Genomic DNA, 12,384 nt, shown 5'->3' with positions numbered 1-12,384 from the left:
AGCTAATATTTCTGTTCTCATCCTCCTCCAGGCTGTGGAAGACGCCTGAGAAACAAACCTTGTGTGGAATATAATTTACCCTGAAACCTACGTGGGGTTTTCTCCTGTCTGCCTATTCTATGATTTACTGAACTTCAAATAAAAAGCCGTTTGAAACTGCTGCAATCCCCTGTTCCGCCTGCTCATTGAACAGACGCTCCACAATATGTACTATGGCGTGCTATGACTAAATACAATACAATTATAGTGCTGTCTACATAACATGCTATAAGTCTGTATCAAATGCTATCTAAGCCAACATAAATGCTATCTAAGGGGTTAGGGTAAGTGCTATGGGCCATGATGGAGTCTGAAAAGGTGGGTTTTCAGGCTACGGCGGAAGATTGGGAGTGATGCTGCAGTTCTGACTGCAATGGGAAGTGCATTCCACAGTTTTGGAGCCAGAAGGGAGAAGAGTTTGGGACGTGTGGAGCGTTGTCCCGGCGTTTTTAGTGAGGGTACTTCCAGCTTCCCTGTGTTGGCTGATCTGAGTGCGCGGGAGGGTTTGTAGGGTTCAATCATACTTGTAAGATATGGGGGAGCCATACCTTTGGTTGCTTTAAATGCCAGCATCAGAGTTTTGTATTCTGTGCGGGCAGCGACCGGGAGCCAGTGGAGGGAGCGGAGCAGGGGGGAGGCATGTGAGAATTTTGGCTGGTTGAAGACCAAGCGAGCTGCTGCATTTTGGATCAGCTGGAGAGGCTTAAGTGCACATGCTGGTAGGCCAGTAAGGAGGGAGTTACAATAGTCGAGTTTTGACAAGACTGTTGTCTGGATTAGGAGCTGGGCTGATTCCTGGGTGAGGAATGGTCTAATTCCTCGTATGTTATAGAGTGTGAACCTACAGGATCGAGTGACAGCTGTGATGTGAGCTTTGAACGAGAGCTGACTGTCCAGGACAACACCAAGATTCCTGGCTGTTGGGACAGACGTGACAGGACTTGGTCCTTTATTGTTATTGTTAGTTTATTTTTTCCTTCTCCTTCTGCCAAAAAAATGCAGTTTTGGCTGAACCGTGCAGTCGGTTTTCGCGAAGAAAAATAAATAAAAATAAAATTATCTGCCTACAGAAAAAACAAAAATCTTAAAGACTATCTGGTACACAGCAAGCTAAAAGGATCCTTTCCTCTTTTTAAATCCCTTTTCACGGCATCGATCGCTCTCGGCACGAATTCTGCAGTAGAAAAAGATTGACCTCCTTATAGGAGGAAAAGTAAACTCAGCAACATGTGGACGTTGCAAATCACCTTCTCTTCTCGCTGCAGTTTTTCTCTGCGGGCTCTCCCACAGAGAGCACTGCCCAGACGATCAGCTGGATCAGGTTCTCCCACAGAGAGCACTGCCCAGACGATCAGCTGGATCAGGGCCTTATCCCATTCTGACCTGGATGGTGCATTTATATACGCCTTTATCCAAGGCGCTTTTACAGATATTGTGCATTACATTCACCCATTCACACACACACATCCACACACTTTTACATATACTGTGCATTACATTCACCCATTCACACACCCATTCACACACCTTTACATATACTGTGCATTCACGCACCTTTACATAGATTGTGCATTACATTCACCCATTCACACACACATTCACACACACCTTTACATAAACTGTGCATTACATTCACCCATTCACACACACATTCACACACCTTTACATAGACTGTGCATCACATTCACCCATTCACACACACATCCACACACCTGTACATAGATTGTGCATCACATTCACCCATTCACACACACATTCAAACACCGATGGCGGCGGAAACCATGCAAGGCACCAACTAGCACATCAGGAGTAATTAGAAGGTTCAGTGTCTTTGCTCAAGGACATTTCGACACTAACTCTGGCAACCTTGCGGTTACCATCCGGCCACTCTACCGCTGAGCCAACGCCACCCCTGACACCACATTCTACAAGAAATGTCTTCTAAATCATGACAGTTTCCTGATAAACCTCATGTTTCTATAATGTCAGTGGGTCCTGATAAACCTCATGTTTCTATAATGTCAGTGGGTCCTGATAAACCTCATGTTTCTATAATGTCAGTGGGTCCTGATAAACCTCATGTTTCTATAATGTCAGTGGGTCCTGATAAACCTCATGTTTCTATAATGTCAGTGGGTCCTGATAAACCTCATGTTTCTATAGAATCATCTGTATTTGGACCACGGACCCCTGTCTTGAAAATACGTTCCTTCCAGAAGCAAAGATATGTTCGCTCTGAATTAATTATATATTCAAAGATCTGCGCCACATTTTCACGATTTATTTTCAAAAATAGCAGACCTACAAGCTCATAGCGCGGCACTCGGTGGCGCGCTATGAGCTTGTAGATCTGCTATTTTTCAACAGCTATAAAGTATAACATAGTGCTTTAAAACACCAAGAGGGGTTTCCCGCCCCGGACGGGTTATCTCCGCTCTGCACAAAATGTCAATATGGATTTAGAATGGTCTCCCTGAAGCCTGAAGGTCCTCAGCTAATTAAATCTGACATCACTTTGTAGTGTGGAGAGAGTGTATGTGTGTGTGTGTGTGTGTGTGTGTGTGTGTGTGTGTGTGTGTGTGTGTGTGTGTGTGTCTGTGTCTGTGTCTGTGTCTGTGTCTGTGTCTGTGTCTGTGTGTGTGTGTGTGTGTGTGTGTGTGTGTGTGTGTGTGTGTGTGTGTGTGTGTGTGTGTGTGCGCGCGTGTGTGTGTGTGTGTGTGTGTGTGTGTGTGTGTGTGTGTGTGTGCGCTCATATGAGGCCTTAAGTATGTTTCACCAGTTTCAATTGAAACGGGCCTCCACCCTCAGGGGGGGGCTCAACAAAATAATGATGTCATAGGTAAATGGGGGCCTCATATTTGGTCTTGAAACGGGCCTCCAGATTCCTAAGGCCGCCCCTGAGAACACACAAACACACCAAGCTGGCCATAGGGGGCACTAGCTCCCCTTAAAGAGCCAGAATGCAAAATCCTTGTCATTCAGCCTCACTTTGAGTTGCTCAGTGGACTGTCGCTCACACAGCGATATGGAGAAAAATATCACACCCGCGTGACGTGAGCGGCACTGTTATCACCATAGATCACATTCCGTGCTTAGCCAGTCAGCTTGAGCACATTCTGCGCACGCACACGTGCATGCATGCACACACACACACACACACACACAACCTCAAAATACAACACAGCTCAGTGTTGGGGAACACTGTAGCGTGTGGAAGACCCATAGATCCATAGAACCCAAGGTAGCCTCAATGAAGTAATATATAGCAAGAGAGTTAAAAGGGTGCAGATGAAGAACAGCTGCACTAATTGGCGTCGTTAAGGCGTGCATGGCAACAGTTTGTCTCTCGTGTGATGACACACCAGAAGATATAAGATGATGCACCGTGTTGAAAATTACTGTAGACGTCGAGAGAGAGAAGAGAGCCAGACAGACAGACAGACAGACAGACATATGTTGTCTTGGACCGTTTCCAAAGCAGGAGGACCAAAGCGAGCCCATCATGCTGCTGTAACAGTGAGGAACAAACTGTATTCCTTTGGAGGCTGCTGTGATGGGACCATCAACAACATGCAGGGACAGATGGATGTCCATGTCTTCAACACAGTGTCTTTATGCTGGAAGAAGTTACCTCCAGTGGAACCCGGAAGAGGGGGCGGTCACCTTGAGGTTCCATCAATGCGCTGGGCCCACACAGCTGTGTTGGTTGAAGATACAGTCTACATCTGGGGAGGCTATCCTTACTGCAATGTGCTTAATGCATTTGATGTTGACTCCCACAGATGGTTCAAACCCAGGGTTTCTGGGACTGTTCCAGAGGAGAGAATCTACCACTCAGCCTGTGTGTTGGAGAAGGACATGTTTATCCATGGAGGAAACACCAAGCTGACTGGAATCACTAATGACATGTACAAGTTGGACACCAGCACAATGGTCTGGACTTTAATTAACACCAGAGGAACTCCACCTCCTGCTTCAAAACGTCACTCTGCCACCATCATTGGTACCAAGATGTTTGTATTCGGGGGCTGGAGGCCCCAGGGGTGCTACAACAGCAACATAGTGTTTGACACAAAGACAAACGCCTGGCTGGACACACCTTCTGCACAACTTCTACCAGAAGGACGCTGGTGTCATTCAGCATTTACCTACAATGGAGAGCTGTACATATTTGGAGGTTGCAACAATAACCAGAACTTCAATGATGTGTGGAAGTTCAGTCCAGAGACCTTCTCCTGGAAGAAGGTTGAGCCCAAGGGGAAAGGACCATGTCCAATGTATGGTATGTGCTGTTGCATTGTCGGATATCGTATCATCTTCTTTGTAGGAAGGAAAGGAGACAACACTATCTCTGATGAGCTGTTCATCTTAGACTTGAGTCCTCGTCTAAAGACGTTATGTAAGCTAGAAGTTATTCAGTACGCTCTGGACCAATCAGAACTCAGGTGGGAACTGGCAGCCATGGCGACCAACGACAACAACAATAACAACCGAGACCACATTCCAGACGAAGGAACAGCAGAAAGATCAAGAAATTATGGATCAACATCTCATCCCACCTGATGGTGAGCCACCTCTCTAGCCTGGTTAATAAACCAGACCGAATCAGCCGTTGGCAAAAATAAATTGCCTGCCGGCGGATTACGGTCTGGAGAGGCTCAATTGTACGCCCATTTCCTACACCAGAGAAATGGGGCGGCCAATCGGGACCCGGTATGCAATATGGGCGGGCTTTGGTACAGTGACTTTCAATGCTTGAGACCTTTGACTGACAGTAGCTCTGACCAATTGCGTCAAAGAGAAAATGTTTCAACCCGCCCCCCCTGGAAATGAAATCCAAGCTGAGCCAACCCAGACTAATATCCCGCGGTCCGTGCGATATTAGTCTGGTTTATTAACCAGGCTACCACCTCTCAGCATCACTTACTGAGATTCAAACCTCAGGAGACTCCTTCTCTCCAGACAGGCTCTCTAACCATTCAGCTAGGCATCAAACAATGACAATTGTTCCGTCCAACACAATGCGGTGGAAACACAAACCTGTGTCTGTATGTTCCAAATAGTGGAGGATATTAATGACACGATCGTTCACTTTATGGTACAAGCACCAAATTTGGTACACAAGTGCTTCAGAACCTACTCTCTCAGAAAAGTACGTTGTCCACTTGAAAAAACTAAATGGCCACCATTTTTCAAGATGGCCGCCAAATGAAAAGGGCCTTTTGTGGCGGTTCTGGACAACCGTGGGTCCGACCGACTCGAGACCGGGCACTGCACTCCCTGTGGGTGTGTGGAACGTGTGTGTCGAATTTGAAGTCGGTGGGGCGAACGGTTCTCGGGTTATGTGGATTACAGATGTACAGACACACACACAGACTTGAATATATGTCAATGGGCAATGCCCATTGGGGTTTTTTTTTAGATGATGGGTAAGAAGAGAGAGATGTGATGTCAGGTGGTGTGGGCTAAGAAGTGGTCAGGGCTATATGAGATGTACAGTAAGTGCAAAGAGAGATGGTGAGGGAGGGAGAAAATTATTTGTACCAATTGACCAGACAGTAGACCAGACCTGGGCATTGTACGGCCCGCGGGCCAAATACGGCCCGCCGGCTGCCTCTGACCAGCCCGGGAAAGATTACTTGATAATCAGAAAATAAAACATACTTTCTAATTACCTTATGGGTGGACTAAAACCGCATCGCTTTTATTTTGAAGCCCACACAGGGCACGCAAATTGCGTGTGATTGACAACCTGTCTCGCTTCCTGAACATGCGAAAATGCCGGCTCACGCCAAAAAAAGAAAGGTGGATGCCGAATGCAGAGGATTCAATCAAATATGGACTACTAAATATTTCTTTACTGAAGTCAAAGGTAAACCGGTGTGTTTAGTTTGTGGAGAGCATGTCGCCGTGTTTAAGGAGTACAATTTAAGTCGGCATTACGAGACGAAACATTCAGAAAAATACAAAAACTTGACTGATGCTGAACGAGCGCGGACATCACAAGATTTGCAAGCGAAGCTAGAGAAACAACAAGGCTGTTTTACAAAGCTTCATGAAGCCAGGGATGCAGCGACCAGAACCAGCTTTGTGATATCCCACAAAATTGCCCAAAACAGTAAGCCTTTCTCGGAGGGGGAGTTTGTGAAAGAGTGCATGGTGGACTCTGCAGCGCTAATATGCCCAGAGAAAAAAGAGGCGTTTGAAAAAGTCCCGCTCTCCAGGCGCACGGTGACAAGAAGGGTCGAGGACATCGCAGAGAATCTGGAGTTTCAGCTGCAAAGTGAAGTGGCAAGCTTTGACTTTATTTCTTTGGCTTTGGATGAGAGCTGTGACATCCGTGACACAGCCCAGCTGCTCATATTTCTCCGGGGGATAACGCGCGGCTTCAAGATTACGGAGGAGCTGGCAGCAATGCGGCCAATGAAAGGAACAACAACGGGGAGTGATCTGATCACGGAGGTAACCGCCACCATGGACAAGCTGGGACTGCAATGGGACAGACTGGCAGGTGTCACAACGGATGGTTGTCCAAATCTGACGGGGAAAAATGTCGGGCTTTTGAAACTAATGCAAGATAAAGTGAGTGAACTCGACGCAGAGCAGAACAGTTAATTTCATCAGAGCACGAGCATTGAATCACAGGCAGTTTGTTTCACTTTTGGAGGAGGAAGAGAGTGAGCATAGTGACGTCAGCTACCACACAGCTGTGTGGCTCAGCCTGGGCAAAGTGCTAAAAAGGTTTTGGGACCTGAAAACAGAAATTAAAGCGTTTTGTGAGATGAAAGGCAAAGATATCCCAGAGCTGTCAGATAAGGACTGGATGGCAGATTTAACATTTGCTGTTGATGTGACTGCAATGATGAATGAACTGAACACAAAACTGCAAGGCAAGGGCCTTTTTGCTCATGAAATGCATAGACATGTGAAAGCTTTCATGACAAAGTTGCAGTTATTTACAAGGCAACTGGGCAGCAACAATCTTGAAAACATGAAAACCTTGAAAGAAGTCAAACCATCAGCTCATCACCGCCGCAGGTACTCATCCATGTTAGAAGCACTGCATGATGAGTTTTCAAGGCGATTTCAAGATTTCAAAAAGGTTGAGGATGAAATGCACTTGGTTTCCTCTCCCTTTACCTGCAGTGTGGATAATGCACCCACTGATGTTCAACTTGAACTCATTGACCTGCAGTCTGATTCATTACTGAAAGAGCACTTTAAGTCAGCATCCCTGCTAGAGTTCTACTCTGCTCTCAATGAGGAGAACTTTCCAAACATGAGGAAACATGCTCAGAAGATGTTGGTTCTCTTTGGATCTACCTACATATGTGAACAAACATTCTCAGTGATGACATTTACCAAATCCAGGTACAGATCCTCTCTCACTGATGAGCACCTGACAGCTTTGCTTCGCATCTCCACCTCAGACATCCAACCTGACTTTGATGGACTCAACAGAGACTGGATTTCTCACACTGAACAAGAAAAAAAAGAACTGAAACTAGAAAAAAAAACTAGTGAACTGGGACACTTCACCTTTTTTTTCTGCACAGTTCTGAAAAAACACTAAATTGTTAGTATAGGCATGATTTAAACTACATAACTGGGACACAGTTACACAGTTCTGCACAGTTCAGTGCTGTCTTGTCTATTTGGGCTACATTGCTACAAAGATGATGTGATGTCTTTAAAAAGCTAAGAAAACCCTTGTTTCAACAGAATATGAAACTCAAAATGCCATTTGGTGTTACTTAATGTGACTGGAAATGAGTCAAATATTGTTTACCAATGTTCTGAATATTTTGCGTGAATAAATTACATTTTTGTAAGACAACCTCACCTTTTCATTGCCAAATAATAACATACACTCTTATCAAAACAATGCAATTTACTGCTTTTTATATAGAAATAAAATGTGTATTATGCTTAATTGAGTTCAGCTTTTTGGCCCGGCCCTCCAACATATTTTCAGTTGCTCATGTGGCCCCTTGGGAAAAATAATTGCCCACCCCTGCAGTAGACAGTAGTGTAACAGGTTAAGGTGAGTATAGAGATGGAAATGTTCTAGCAAGAGAAGCCAATGTATTGAGAATATGGGACATAGTATGGGTCAGGAAATATTTGTGACAGAAGGCTACCAGTGAGAGGGAAGATGTATACGATGGTAGTGAGACCAGCCATGCCGTACGGTTGGAAACGGTGGCACTGATGAAAAGGAGGCACAGCTGGAGGTGGCAGAATTAAGGATGCTATGGTTCTCATTAGGAGTGAAAAGGAAGGACATTATCAGAAATTACTGAATTAGAGGATCAGCCCAGGTTAGAAGGTTTGGGGATAAAGCAAGAGAGGTGAGGTTGAGATGGTTTAGACATGTGAAAAGGAGGGATGAGGGTACATTGGGAGAAGGATGCTGAAGATGTAGCTGCCAGGTAAGAGGATGGCCAAAGACGAGGTTTAAGGATGCTGTGAGAGATGACATGAAGGTGGCAGGTCACAGAGGAAGATGCAGAAAACAAAACCAAATGGGGTCCATGTGTGGCCCAGCCCTATGGAATGTAAAATTCAAGCATGTGCTAATGAAAAGTATTTAAAATATATAGTTTTGATGCTCATCCTAGATCCTACTACTATAGGGGATGCAAAGCAATATGTCCGTTTATCCGTCCGACTTCTCCTACCAAATCACTCCGTTAGCACACATCTCTCTATGCACAAAAAATGATGCATGCCACAGAAATCTGCACTACATTGCATCCATGTCATATTTACTGTACAAATATTGCTTTTGTATGACATACTGTTATTGCACAACATTTCACTGTGACACAAATTTCATTACAATTTCCACATTAACCGACCCCTCCCCTTTTCCCTGCACGTGCACACACACACACACACACACACACACACGGTACTGTACAGTACACTATAGTATGTTACAGTACAGTATGGTAAAGTACAGTACGGTACAGTAACGTGCGGTACGGCATGGTACAGTATGATACCATAAAGTATGGTACAGTACAGTATGACGCCGTACAGTACAGTACAGTATGGTACAGTACAGTAAAGTACAGTACGGTACAGTATGGTACCATGCAGTACGGTACAGTACAGTACAGTACAGTACAGTACAGTACAGTGCAGTACAGTACAGAATGATACCATACAGTAAGGTACAGTACGGTACAGTATGGTACCATGCAGTATGGTACAGTACGGTACAGTATGGTACAGTACAGTACAGTATGGTACAGTATGGTACAGTATGATACCATACAGTAAGGTACGGTACAGTATGGTACAGTATGGTACAGTACGGTACAGTATGGTACCATGCAGTACGGTACAGTACGGTACAGTACAGTACAGTACAGTACGGTACGGTATGGTACTGTACTGTACTGTACTGTACTGTACTGTACTGTACTGTACTGTACTGTACTGTACAGTATGGTACAGTATGATGCCCTACAGTGCCGTACAGTATTATACAGTAGTATGGTACAGTACATCACAAAGGTATAGCCAAATATATGCTGAAATGCAAAACCAGTCTAATTTTGGTGGCCATCTTGAAATATCACCGCCATATTGGATTTTTGGATGGCTCGGTTTAAAAAGTTAAAGAGTTGACCAAAGGAATGTTCACTGCAAATGTCACGCTTGTATCACCAAGCGAACAACCGTTCCAATGATCTGCTAATTGCACAAATTCTGTGTGTGTGTACGTCTGTAATCCACGTAACTCGAGAACCGTTCGCCCCACCGACTTCAAATTCGACACACACGTTCCACACACCCACAGGGAGTGCAGTGCCCGGTCTCGAGTCGGTCGGACCCACGGTTGTCCAGAACCACCACAAAAGGCCTTTTTCATTTGGCGGCCATCTTGAAAAATGTTTTTTTCCATTTTGTTTTTTCAAGTGGACAACGTACTTTTCTGAGAGAGTAGGTTCCGAAGCACTCGTGTGCCAATGTTGGTGCTTGTACCATAAAGTGAACGATTCTCATGAAATATTGACTTAATATCCTCCACTATTTAGAAACAAGACCAAATAAGCAACTACACTTTATAAACAAGACCAAATAAACAACTACACTTTAGAAACAAGACCAAATAAACAACTACACTTTAGAAACAAGACCAAATAAACAACTACACTTTAGAAACAAGACCAAATAAACAACTACACTTTAGAAACAAGACCAAATAAACAACTACACTTTAGAAACGAGACCAAATAAACAACTACACTTTAGAAACAAGACCAAATAAACCACTACACTTTAGAAACAAGACCAAATAAACAACTACACTTTAGAAACAAGGCCAAATAAACAACTACACTTTATAAACAAGACCAAATAAACAACTACACTTTAGAAACAAGCCCAAATAAACAACTACACTTTAGAAACAAGACCAAATAAACAACTACACTTTAGAAACAAGACCAAATAAACAACTACACTTTAGAAACAAGACCAAATAAGCAACTACACTTTAGGAACAAGACCAAATAAACAACTACACTTTAGAAACAAGACCAAATAAACCACTACACTTTATAAACAAGACCAAATAAACAACTACACTTTAGAAACAAGACCAAATAAACAACTACACTTTAGAAACAAGACCAAATAAGCAACTACACTTTATAAACAAGACCAAATAAACAACTACACTTTAGAAACAAGACCAAATAAACAACTACACTTTAGAAACAAGACCAAATAAACAACTACACTTTATAAACAAGACCAAATAAACAACTACACTTTAGAAACAAGCCCAAATAAACAACTACACTTTAGAAACAAGACCAAATAAACAACTACACTTTAGAAACAAGACCAAATAAACAACTACACTTTAGAAACAAGACCAAATAAACAACTACACTTTAGAAACAAGACCAAATAAACAACTACACTTTAGAAACAAGACCAAATAAACAACTACACTTTAGAAACGAGACCAAATAAACAACTACACTTTAGAAACAAGACCAAATAAACCACTACACTTTAGAAACAAGACCAAATAAACAACTACACTTTAGAAACAAGGCCAAATAAACAACTACACTTTATAAACAAGACCAAATAAACAACTACACTTTAGAAACAAGCCCAAATAAACAACTACACTTTAGAAACAAGACCAAATAAACAACTACACTTTAGAAACAAGACCAAATAAACAACTACACTTTAGAAACAAGACCAAATAAGCAACTACACTTTAGGAACAAGACCAAATAAACAACTACACTTTAGAAACAAGACCAAATAAACCACTACACTTTAGAAACAAGACCAAATAAACAACTACACTTTAGAAACAAGACCAAATAAACAACTACACTTTAGAAACAAGACCAAATAAGCAACTACACTTTATAAACAAGACCAAATAAACAACTACACTTTAGAAACAAGACCAAATAAACAACTACACTTTAGAAACAAGACCAAATAAACAACTACACTTTATAAACAAGACCAAATAAACAACTACACTTTAGAAACAAGCCCAAATAAACAACTACACTTTAGAAACAAGACCAAATAAACAACTACACTTTAGAAACAAGACCAAATAAACAACTACACTTTAGAAACAAGACCAAATAAACAACTACACTTTAGAAACAAGACCAAATAAGCAACTACACTTTAGGAACAAGACCAAATAAACAACTACACTTTAGAAACAAGACCAAATAAACCACTACACTTTATAAACAAGCCCAAATAAACAACTACACTTTAGAAACAAGACCAAATAAGCAACTACACTTTATAAACAAGACCAAATAAACAAATACACTTTAGAAACAAGACCAAATAAACAACTACACTTTAGAAACAAGACCAAATAAACAACTACACTTTAGAAACAAGACCAAATAAACAACTACACTTTAGAAACGAGACCAAATAAACAACTACACTTTAGAAACAAGACCAAATAAACCACTACACTTTAGAAACAAGACCAAATAAACAACTACACTTTAGAAACAAGACCAAATAAACAACTACACTTTAGAAACAAGACCAAATAAACAACTACACTTTAGAAACAAGCCCAAATAAACAACTACACTTTAGAAACAAGACCAAATAAACAACTACACTTTAGAAACAAGCCCAACGCAAAATCACAACACACAACTACTACCATAAATGTCAAGCAGCTGTCCAGAAAAACAAGAACAAATCTCTCCATCTACACTAAATACCATATGTCATAAATTAACCATGTTTATTAAGACGGGTTTATAGAACAACACAGATTGCTCCATGCAGCGCCTTCCTCTTTCCACTGCT

The sequence above is a fragment of the Protomyctophum parallelum genome (assembly GCF_964188405.1).
Source record: "Protomyctophum parallelum genome assembly, chromosome: 1".
In the NCBI taxonomy this organism is placed as follows: domain Eukaryota; kingdom Metazoa; phylum Chordata; class Actinopteri; order Myctophiformes; family Myctophidae; genus Protomyctophum; species Protomyctophum parallelum.
The sequence above is the reverse complement of the archived record's forward strand: the minus strand, read 5'-3'. Positions refer to the sequence as shown.